We start from the raw sequence: 10,791 nt of genomic DNA on the forward strand, positions 1-10,791 counted from the left end.
ACCGTCCCGACCCTCCTAGGAATTCTCCACATGCTTCATTGTCCTCCTATGTGCCCATGCCTTCACCGCCCCATGACCGCCCTAGGCACTCTACTTATGCCCCGTCATCTTCCTATATTCGCGAGTCTTCACCACTCCATGACCCACCTAGGTATTCCATGCGTGCGCCATCTTACACTGAGGGATATCCCCAACCCTCGCCGCCCTATGATCATCAATACCCCATGGCGGACCTTATTAAGAGGGTGAACAACTCCTTAGTCCCAAGGGACATGGATGAGTTCGCCTACCATCAAGGTATAAGACCCACTCAACGCCCTAGCTTTTGATCCGGGGATGGTGACACCTCGGGAGTCTTCAAGGCTTATGGTATCCAGCCCTTAGATTGGAAGACTAGGATCCCCCACGATGATGAACATTTGCTTGGTCCTTGGGCGGGACCTCACTATGCTAGCGGAAGTTACTTTGGCGATGCTTATCAAGGTGGTGGCTACTAAGAGAATATGGGTGGTGGCTACCTAGAGAATGTGGATAGGACCTACCAAGGAGAGGTAGGTGATGTATTCCATAAAGGTGGGGGTGGTGTTTTCCATGGGAGTGGAAGTGGAGGAGGATCATCGATTTAGGCACCGGGGCTTATGGAGCATCATGGTCGCTATGTTAACATGATAGTTGAAGATGCGGCAAAGGACACTTCGGGAGAGATAAGGAGTGAGGAGCATAGCACCCGAAGAGAAGGGTATTCGGTGACTAATGAAGGAGCCATAGTCCGGTGGGTGAAGAGTCTTAATAAGAGGAGAAAGTCCTCTTCCTAGTCTTATTTGTTTTAAGTAAACTTGTTTGACATTTGTGTCGGTTTGACACTTTAGCTATTTTAATTTAAATTTCGTAATTATGTCCATAAGGCCTAGAACTTGCTTCATTTAGGATGTTAGATGGTGTGGTAATAACCATCGGAACTTATTTAGCACTTATGTGAGAAAAATGGACAAGTTAGAGAGTGAGGAACTCTCGAAAAGTTTCTGCCAAGTGGACACTCGATCGAGTGCCTACTTCACCCGACCGAGTGCCGGTCCACTCGACCGAGTAGCCATTTCACTTGATCGAGTGGACTGTTTGTATGCGGTTTTGCTTATTTTCGACCAATTATTTTATAGGTACCCTTATTTTGAGATCCTAACACCCTCATAGCGGTTGGAGGACCATAGAAACATCACGTAATTGGCTTTCATGAAATATTTGCATTAGACAGTGTGCTTAGTATATTAATTTTGACTCGGTGTATCATCCTTCATGATGGGTGATTAACATATAGTAGTACGACATGATTTAGTAGATAACAAAAGTAAAATGATGAACTTGGATGTTATACACTAATTTGTGATTATAGTTGGGTAAAATAAAGGATATATAGTATCATGATAGTATAAAACATTGCCATATGATGTGTGATGCACAATGATTTGCATGCATAAGTGAGTCTTGTTTGACTATGTGTCCTCAACAGTAGTGCGATCACATATATAAATCTCATAATAAAAATACATAAGGGATGATTTAATTATACAGTCAACTGATCAACATTTATCGGTAACGATTGGCTGACTAGAGTTTGACGTTATTGTCGTTTGACGGTGGTAATCAGTTGATCCCTTAAGGTCACACCTATAGGACAATTCCCTTAATAGAAAAGTTAATTAATTGTATATCAATATAAATTAATTAAATCCTTAAATTGAACAAAATTTATCAGTGAGTGAGAATTATATATTTATTGTAATGTGATTAAATAAGATTCAATTTAGTAATTAAAATATTATATTGCAAAAATTGATTAATGTTTATGAAACAATTGCGATAAGAACAATTAGTTAATCATAATTATAAAATATTGTAGATTATATTAACTAGACTTAATGTGACCCATTTTTTACACATGTAACTGTGAATTACTTGTTAATTTGTTAAATATAATTTATTTGATTTAAAATGATATTTAATTTGTTAAATATGCATTAAAATATCTAATGAAATGTTACATGTCACATGACCTACAATATTACATTTGAAAAATTACAAAAATAAAATGGAAGTCCATTTTAAGTGTGGGGGGCCGGTTTTTACATGGGTAGGTTTAGGGTTGTGTCGTTGATTATTTTAATAAGTTAAACATAATCATTACACCTATCTCCACTAAGCCTAGCCTATAGATTTTGGTAAGACAAAAAGGAAAATCCATTCCCTTCCCCATGCCATGAAAACCGGCTCCTCCCTCTCCCATAAAAATAGAATACGTTCTCTTATTATTCTGCTTAATACTTATGCTCAAAATCTATCTCTCTCTCTTACAATAAAATAGTTTTATGCTTAAATTTGTTCTAGAAAATTCTAATATCACAAAACATTACTAGTGTAGTAATAATAATATTATTAGAATAAATTTAAGGTTACTAATAATATTATCTAGTTAATAATATTGTTAGTATTAAGGGTATTGTCTTGGGTGCAATCAAGAGGAGAAATTATCTACTTGAAGTTTGGAAATCATCCTAATATTTTAAGCTCAAGAATAAGGATAGGAAGGAGTCCTACCTCGTGCCCTAAAATCCGTCCAAATATGTAAGGATATATTCATTCTCTCCTTATTTCAATTTATTTACATATTGCATGCACTAGATCTTGTGAGTCTAAATCAACAAGTAACTAAAAATTTAATTAGAAAAGTCTAATTAGAGGTTTAAGAACCCAACAAGTCGTATCAGAGCTTTGTTGTTGCATGCAAATTGTTTTATAGGTTTTTTACGAGTTATTAAGATGACTAAAATAAAAACCGAAAGATTTGTGTATGAGATATACACGAAAATTTTGATGCATGTATACATTCTGGTCTTATAATATTTTAGGTCATTTTAGATGATTTATGGATGTTTATTGCTCATTTTTATGATTTTTAGTATAATAATAACATTTTAGTGAGTAAAATGATGGTTTATTAACTAAAAATAGTTAAACTTCGAATCTGACCATGAAATTTTAACAAGATCTCACATGCATATTTTACTTATTTTATGTAAAATTTGAAGTTAATGTGATTAATTTTGCACGATTTATGATTTTAATGGTTAAAATGGAATAAATTGAGATTATATAAGCTTAAAAAAGCTAAAACGAATTTCATGGCATAAGAAAATTATTTTAGGTTGCATTTATATCCTATATATCAGATGTGAAGTTGGAAAATTGATTAGATTAATTTTCATGTATTTTATTTGATAAAATCAATAAATTGCAACTGTATTTTTCTCTAAATTAATTCGAAATTTTTAACCCATACTTTTGATATTATGAAAGTCATGGTAATATTCCAGAATATTCAAAATTTAAATTTCAAATTTTTAGATTATTGTAATGAAATTTTGAATTATTTCATAAAAGTTATGATTATTAAGGTTAAATATGAGCAATAATATAAAAAAAATTTGAATTATTGTCAAATTATTAGTTTAGACTAATTTATGAGTCCTAAGCCATTTAGGATAATTAACGTGGCCATCAATTTTATTTAAGTATTAATTAGTGATTTTTAATAAGCTAAATATCACGTATTTCCATAAAACCGAGCGATATACGATATAATCTAGTAAGACGATTTGGCACATTCATTTTGCATGTTTAAATGCATATATTTTGTTGCATATTTTAGTGATGAATGTCATTTAAATTTATGTAACACCCCGTAATTTCGGACCGTTATTATTTTGCGAAAGTAATTTATTAATCAAGTTGAATTTAATATTAATGTATTTGAAGTAATAATAATTCAACGAAATATAATTCTATTATATTTTGAAGTAAATTATTTATTTTGATAGTTTCGAAATGTTTAAAAATAGTTTAAACCGTGTAAAAACCTTTTATTTCGAAATAAGGGCATATCGGGAAAAATGGCAATTCTTTTGAAAATTGGGCAAACGATTTTGGAAATGGGTCATATGAGTACTCAATCTTCTTGTAATCTCGTGTTTAAGAACTTTGGCATTGTCGGAATTTGTATTTGACAAACGGTTCTAATTATCGTCGAAACAAGCCAAAACCGACTAATGAAATTCCGCCAAATCCCGCTCCTCTTTCTCCTTTCTCGGCACACCTCCTCCTCCTCCTTCCCATTCCTTCCTATAACTTCCTTTGTTCTTCTTTTGTGCCTCTTGACCGAAATCCACAAAAAAAAAAAAAAAAAAATAATCTTACAATCGTAATTTCATCATAACTTCTTCGTTTCTAATCCGATTTTCGCAAAATTTATATTTTCGGAATCCTCTCTTCAAGATCTACATCCTAGTATGTTTTAATTTCAGTTTTAATTATGTTGATTTAAGATGATTTTGGGGCATAATTTCGGTTTTAGTGATTATTGTTGTGTTTTTGTTGTTTTTAATAGGTGAAGATTATGAGGATGATATAGGGGACTCCTATATAGTAGAGGATGATGGGTAGCTACTGTTTTTAGGGTTTTCTCAAGGGTTATTTTGCCTTTTTCTAGCTTAAGGTAACATATTTCGAGTTACTCGACGAATTAATGTCACATTCTTTGCTTTTTGTATGATTTTGGTGAATGTTATTTGAGTAGTTTATTTCACATGAATATATGGGTTAAAAACATGTCTTTTGTTAGTTTAAGTTCACATATTAGTAAGGAAATGAAATGGGAATGATTAATTGATGCTTCAGACGATGTTAAACTGAACAAAAATGGAGAAATGGAGGGTTTGGGGTGGCGGCCAGCAGGCCCACGGCAGGCCCTGGGTTGGCCTGGGTCGGCTCGTTGCTTGGTTCGCGGTTTTTCATGCGTTGTTCGTCGTTTCGGGTTTATTAATGTTATATTTAGTATAAGTAACATATGGGTAATCTTTTGAAATGAATAATGTTAGTAATGAATATAATGATGTTGGTAAAATTATGCTTATATTGGTAGTTTATACATGTTAGGATAGGTTATGATATGAAATTGTAATGAATAGGCTTAAAATGAATTTTATAGCGATAATTGTAATGTTTGGATGATTATAAAAATCGAGCCCTTAGTCCCTTTGATGAATCGATGTCGATCAATTGTGTGATTGGTCGACCGCGATTGAACCGTGCACATCGCGGGGCAGGGGTTGCGGGTAAAATTCGGTTGGATGAAAATTATTGTGAAAAGTGGATAATTGGCCTTATTCTTGTTTTAGGCCATTTAATATGTTTTTATTTCACATATGTTGTTGGTTGATTTGAATGGGTTCTTATATTGTTGAAACGGCCTTAGATTCCCCGAAACCTTTAATATTGTTAATATTGCTTGAAATGGAATTTGGTATTGAATACTTCTTGCAGGTTGTTGTGTTTGTCATAGATAGGACTTTATAGTCTTTGACGAGTATATGTTCACTGCTTAATAGCCTTTGTGTTCCTGACTTGGTGGGATTATATCCAAGTTGGGGCATGACCTCATTACTTATTTTGAGGGTAAGTGGTCAGCTTAAGTACTAGCCAACCCTTTGGTGGACTCCTTAGGGTACTCACTTTGTTTTAGAAAAATTGTGGGTCTTGGGTGCGGTGGTGTGTATCCGCATGTCTAGGTCTCCTGTGATTTTAGGCTAGGGTTGTGTTGTGTCTTGGCCATGTTTTGATAGAACCTACGAGCCAAGATACCGGTTCGATTACCTTCCCTACCTCGTGGTATAGACTCGATTCTGAGTGACTATTGACGGTGCTAAGAACTTATGCCTGTCTTTGATATATTGCCCTTTCTTGTATGGTGATTTTATGAATTGTAATAGGTGAGATGCAAGCCGGTTACAATTGATAAAGTTTGGATTACTGCTTGTTATATGTTTCACATGATAGTTTAATTTGGTCAGTTTAGTGTTCATATGTTAGAATACTCGATAGTTAATTGATTTATGATGTTGTTTACATGTTACATTACATGTTACATTGAATATGACATTTCGTGGCTGGGAGGACTCGAAGTTACTCCCCACTGAATTGTGGCTTTCGTGTTTGTATAAAATGCGATTGACAGGTTGATGATGATTAAATGGGGTACACGGACGAGCTAGTGAGCAAAAGAACCTTGGACTTAGTTTGGTTATATTTTGTAGTAAACCTTTAAACATTTGGTTGTGTTTATATTTTGAAGGGACATATGTCTCCCTCTTTTACTTTGGTTTGTATCACTTTATCCTCGCGACTTTAGCTATGTTATGTAAATTAGTTTGTTAGATTTGCAGGTTTTGGCACTCTTCATTTGGAAGTGTTTGTGAGTGGTTTAGAAAAGTTTTTAAAATTACAGGTTTTTATCTAGTCGAACCAATTACAAACATATCTGTCGATTTTTCTATAGAATTTACGTGTTTATTTAACGTTAAAATGAGGGTGTCACGGTTGGTATCGAGCTTGTTGCTCCGACGCACGTTTGTGCACCCCACTTAAAATCACTTGACCTTTAAATAATAAACTTGAGAGATGGGTAGGATGGGTAGATTTAGGATTTTATGTGGTAGCCTGTTTGTGATTGCTAATTGTTAGGTACTAATTAAATTTTCTCTTTTGCAAGATGGCTCCACCAAGGAGAGTTGCTTTTGGGGGGTTTTCTAGGGTTCGTATGGGGGGTTTTCTTGGTGATTAAGGTAAGGTAATATGGGTAGGATATTAGGGTATGGGTTAGGGTTAATGGGCACGGGTTTTGGTGGTGTTTGGAGCGGGTTTTGGGCTCGGGATTGAGCTGCAAAACAGGGGGCTGCTCGTGTTTTTGCGCGGGCTGTTTGGGGTGATTTGGGACGGGATTTGGGCCATGGTTATGGGGTTCGAACTGGGGTTGGATGGGTAGTGGTCTAGGTTGGTTAGTGTACTCGAGATTCGTGCCAATTCGTAAAGAAAACGGGCTCAAAAACTGAGCTAAAATCGAGCTCAAAAACACATGTTCAAAACGAGTTCTTTTCGATTTTCAAATCGATTTTTCAAATCAATTAACACATTAAAATAAATGATTTTTCAAACCAAATATACTCATAAAATGATTTTTCAAATCAAATATTTATTTTATTTTCAATAAAATAAACTTGGGAAAATAAATTCAAAATAAAATAAAATAAATTGAATTCACCTAAAAAAAGCCATAATTTAAATATCATTTAAATTAATAGAATGAACTCACTTAAAACAACATTAATTTAAATATCATTTAAATTAATAAAATACTTCATCGACGACTCCCATTCTACATCGTAAAACGAGCTCCAAATAATGACAATGACAACTAAAGAATACATGTGTCCTATCATCATCGGGTGTTTGTTGGGTTCTCTATAAATTCCAATATCGACGGATACGGGTATCTACACAAGCCAAGCTCAAATTACTCAACTCAATGTCAAATTAGCCACATAAGTCACATAAGTGACCCAGAAAAATTATTATGACTTTACAACTATCAAATATCTTTACAAGAGTTGATGAAGGCAACAATCTTGGCAACAATCTTTACAGGAGCCTCGACCCACTTTTGCATATTATGACTTCACATCATCCCATCAACAAGGATAATTTTCTTCTTTAATTAAACACCTATACAACCAAAAACAAGTACAATCGACTTATTTACGAAATATTCGCCAAAGTTATAAAGACATGAACTTCACATCATTTTTAAGACAATGAAGTGTACCTTTTTAGTATTTTCATCCCATCTAAGTAGTTCCAACATGATCGATTTTCGATATTGTGGCAATTTATGCAAAGAGTGACATATATTAATGAAGTATATAGACAACCTATCTTTATTTGGTGAATATCAGACCTTGTTTTGTGAATCTCAAACCTTGTTCAGTGAATCTTAGAGCTTGTTCAGTGAATCTCAGAGCTTGTTGATTTTAAACCACTTATAATAACCAAGAGTCACAAAACAAGCCCTAAGATTCACTGAACAATGTCTGAGATTCACAAGATAAGGCTTTATTTTCGTATACTAATGAACTTACCTCAAAATATTCACTTTTGGTCCATAAACTATCATCGTCCAAGGCACTCAACCACTTCAACACAAAAACTCCACAATCATAACTAGACAAAAAAAACAGCAAATGAGAAAGTCCAATTTTCATTCGTAAAACTTCTCAAAATAATAACTATTGATCTATTAACAAAAGGAAAAAGATACATGCTTACATACCATGTTGTTTGTTGAGGGACTTCGAGATTGACAAATTCGTTCGTGTGCATGAACTCCAAAGATTTATATGACTATCCCAAAATAGATGAAACATGGTACAACTGAAAAGAAAAGGCAATAACAAGATCAAAATATATTTTGGAGTATACTTTTAAAAGAAAAGGTAATAACAATATTTTGGAAAAAAAAATCATACAAGCTCTTTGGCATGCTTGTTGTTAGGATCCACATTAATATCCACGCTTGAGTCAAGGATGAAATTTTTTCCCTGCTTTATATCACAGACACAAGCCCACCAATGCTTCGACGTGTCACTATGCAAAGGGATAAAAACCTGAGATAGTAAATGTACAAGAAAAACCAAGAGATTAATGCTATAGTAAGGAAAATAAGTTCCAGCATTCACAAAATAAGGTCAATGATTCACAAAATAAGGTCCAGGATTCACAAAATAAATTCCAGGATTCACAAAATAAGTTCACAAAATAAGGTCAAGGATTCATAAAATAAGTTCACAAAATAAGTTCCAAGATTCACAAAACAAGGTCCGGGATTCACGAAATAAGTTCCAGGATTCACAAATAAGTTCACAAAATAAGTTCCAGGATTCACAAAATAAGTTCACAAAATAAGTTCCAAGATTCACAAAATAAGCTCCAGGATTCACAAAACAAGTTCCAGGATTCACAAATAAGTAAAATAAACATCACAAATATCTGACCTTGTCGATATGGCTACCATCAACTGGAGTATAATGAGACTTTATGTATTGACCCCAACAATGGGGTTGTTTTCTCGATGAAGAGTCTACATGTCACAAAAAGGCAATTTTAGAAACAAAGCAACTTTAAGAACGCAAAATATTTGAATATCAACATATAAAGGATTTGAAACTGACATATACTGTTGTTGGCAAGTAGAGTACATTTGTTCTACCAAGTGTGCACTTAATTCCAAACATATCAATGACCTACAAAATTAAATTTGTTAGGAAACATAGACATCGAGTGACTTGATTTTATGAAACATGAACAAAATGAAACAGGTTGAGTGGCGTGAACAAAATGAAAACATGGGCAGGAAAAGGAAAATAATACTCAGGGTTACTTACCTGATCCATAATAAGGCCACGCGGTCCAAGGGTCTGCAAAGCATCTCTTGTGACTTCCATCCACAGAGTGGACACCATAACATCACTTCATTATTGATAAAATGCAATTAGTAGATATATTTATTACAATAAAAAAAATCAAAAAATCAAAGCAAAAATATGACATTACTGTTGAGTTTTCTTTGATCTCTTTCGAACAAAATTCACCAATTCCATGTCAGTGTATCGAGGCCATTCTAGTGCATCATTTTGTACTCTTTCTCTGGATAGGTTCTCAGAACATGTAGTAATTTGATCGCACGCCCTCAACTCCTTACTGGCAGATGGTTTATAGAGGCCGGAAACAATTAGTGTATCAATGGCCATATGATGATCACTGTTCCCTACCACAGGAGGAGGAGGAGTAGAAGTCGCAGGAGTAGCTAGAACAGTAACGGTGGGGTGAGTGGGCTCATTGATGGGAGGGACATCATCAATAGCACTGGAACTTGTTTGCATATCTCTTTCGCTTGTTCTCCTCCTATTGTACTCAACCCACCGTTCTTGATTATGATGATCATCCGCTACCACTGTGGGCTCATTGACGGGATGAACATCATCAATAGCAGTATTATGAGAGGGAGATAAACCATGCAGCATAGGAGTTGGCTCAGAATGGTCAGGTTGTTCATCAGCTTGAATACAAGACGTTGAAGGTTCAGGTTGAGATAAAAGATGATCATCAAGTGGTATGATTTGGCACTCTAGTTTTGGTGGTGAATGACGTGACTGTATTAGTTGCAAAGCTTCACCCATCACGTCCAATGCCTCCAACAATTCAGCGTTAGACCACCCACACATTCTCTCCAGATTATCCCCACTATTCTCCACATTACCCTCCACATTATCCCCACTATTCTCCACATTACCCTCCACACTCTCCTGGACATTCTCCTCATTTTTCAAATTCTCCGCATTCTCCTCATTCTTCACATTCTCCCCATTCTCCTCGTTATTATCTTGTTGAGATAACCTAAAACCATCTGCCATACCATCACAAATTTGCAACTAGTTAGGAAGCGACTTTCTTTGAGGAAGGTAGTTTTCTCAGAGCTTTACTAGCAAGACATTTGTACTCCGCGAAAGCTTGAGCCATGACCTTTGCGGAAAGCGCAAGTTTATTAATAAACTCAGTAGTACTACTTGAATTGTTAGGTAGAGGAGGATCAACCTTTACGGAAAGTGCAAGTTTGTTAATAAACTCAGTAGTACAACCTGAATTATTAGGTAGAGGAGGATCAGTAGGGTCTTCATGTTCAGATTGTTGTTGTTCAGATTGTTGTTGTTCACTCGTTGGCTTTGAAGACTGCCTAAACTCAATAGTAGGAAGCAGGAAAGGTGCATGTGGCTTATGCTGAGTGATGACCATTGGAGGCTTAAATTTTCACACAACAAGTGGGCAGATTAGAATCATAAAAGAATCATAGAC

General features: G+C 35.0%; 1 long non-coding RNA gene across 1 annotated transcript; it reads left to right on the top strand.

Annotated features, from left to right (window-relative positions):
• The first annotated feature begins 4,262 nt into the window (after window positions 1-4,262).
• LOC141633379 (uncharacterized) lies at window positions 4,263-6,192 on the top strand. The gene is made up of 3 exons (XR_012538146.1): window positions 4,263-4,338; window positions 4,439-4,546; window positions 6,065-6,192. It is a non-coding gene; the product is annotated as an uncharacterized LOC141633379 (long non-coding RNA).
• The last annotated feature ends 4,599 nt before the right edge of the window (window positions 6,193-10,791 follow it).

This window comes from Silene latifolia, chromosome Y (assembly GCF_048544455.1).
Source record: "Silene latifolia isolate original U9 population chromosome Y, ASM4854445v1, whole genome shotgun sequence".
NCBI classification, from domain to species: domain Eukaryota; kingdom Viridiplantae; phylum Streptophyta; class Magnoliopsida; order Caryophyllales; family Caryophyllaceae; genus Silene; species Silene latifolia.